At 34.1% G+C, this 1,641-nt stretch overlaps 1 protein-coding gene across 3 annotated transcripts in view; it reads left to right on the top strand.

Moving 5' to 3' along the window:
- Window positions 1-1,641, top strand: part of Phex (phosphate regulating endopeptidase homolog X-linked) — a 258,664-nt gene that overhangs the window by 69,742 nt on the left and 187,281 nt on the right. The gene's annotated exons all lie outside the window — the stretch shown is intronic.

The following is a 1,641-nucleotide window of genomic DNA, read 5'->3' as shown; positions in this document are numbered from 1 at the left end:
ATGAAAAAAAAAAGTTCCCAAAATGCCTGAGCTTTTTATGTTCACTAGGCCATGGGTAAGCATATGTGATGGCAATAAGCCTTACTATTCCAATGTACTGTACAGGGCAAGTGACACCTGAAACATTTCCTTAGGCCCATGCTGAAAATGCAAATCCTACCTCCCCCACAGAATCTGGTGAAGTAGGTCTGCAGGGAGGGGGTCAGGAGTTTGTATTTTATTTTATTTTGTAGAAGACTGATTTATTCTTATATTATGAGTGTTTTGCCTGCATATATAATAAATACACACACATGTGTACACACACACACACACACACACACACACACACACACACACACACATATATATATATATATATATATATATATATATATATATATATATACAGTTGTGAGTTGATACCTGGATGCTAGGAACCAAACTTGGCTCCTCTGCAAAAGCAACCAGTGTTCTTAACTACAGAGCCATCTCACTAGTCCAAGGAATCTGGATTTTAAATAGACATCCCAGGATAGTTTTATGATTCTCTTTTAATGGGGTGGGGATAGTAGGGGGAGAAATCACAAAATTATAAAACTACTTTGTAAGCATTATCTAGCTCTAAAATAGAGGTCAAACATCCCTTATCCAAAGTACTTGGGTTCAGAGTGATTATGTATTTAATATATATCTTGGGAATAAGATCCACATTTAAGTAAAAAATTATTATGTTTCATGTATAATGTATGCCCTTATGATAATTTTATACAATATTTGTAGCATATACATATTTTTAACTGAGACTCTTCACAGGAGGTTAGGTATGGACTTTTATATTGATAGTGTAAAGTTACTGCATTAAATGTTGTAGATTTTGAAGCATTTTGGGTTTCAGGTTACTTGTTCAACTTGTACTATGAAATGGAACCCAAGTATTCTTCTACTTCCATATGCCACTAAGTTGTTGAACACATTTTAGATTCACATGCTGATTTTCACAAAAAGGACTATTTGCCACACACTGTGTATTTTTTGTTTAGTATCTATGGAATTAGTTTCTTCTGGTGACTTTGCCCTTCATTCTAAAATAGTAGGAACTTTTGGAAATTGTATTAATTTGATTTTCCCCAAAGCCTAATTTGTAATCAGGGCCATGAAATTCTGGTGGTGATTATATTTTATAACGGTGGGTCTTTACATAATGACAGGCAGTAGGAAAAGCTGTGACTGGAGGGCGATTGACATCTAGTTCATGCTAAATGGATAATGTAGACAAATGTGAACTTAATAAACAATTATGCAAAAGCATGTAGAAGGAAGGCTACTTGTAGTCACTATGTCCGTAAAACATTTTGCTTAGACATCACACTAAAACCTAGATGTTTTAAGTAATTTCTTCTCAACAACCAAATCATCAAAAAACAATGGTAGTTCCATGTACACTTATGAGATTTTAAAATACTATGTGTGTCTACAAAAGATTAATAGTACTATGCATACCACAAACATGTTTCCCATTGATGATTAATCTTAAAAATGTGTCTGTCTTCTTTCTTTCTTTCCTTTGTCCCCATTTTATCTCTGTCTCTTTCTGTGCTATCTTTCCCTCTACTTCTCTTTTTATCATAACATTGTTTTCCAGGTCCTTGCATGGTGATG

The sequence above is a fragment of the Mastomys coucha genome, chromosome X (genome assembly GCF_008632895.1).
Source record: "Mastomys coucha isolate ucsf_1 chromosome X, UCSF_Mcou_1, whole genome shotgun sequence".
In the NCBI taxonomy this organism is placed as follows: domain Eukaryota; kingdom Metazoa; phylum Chordata; class Mammalia; order Rodentia; family Muridae; genus Mastomys; species Mastomys coucha.
Note: the sequence above shows the minus strand (reverse complement) of the source record. Positions and strands in the feature narration are given on the sequence as shown.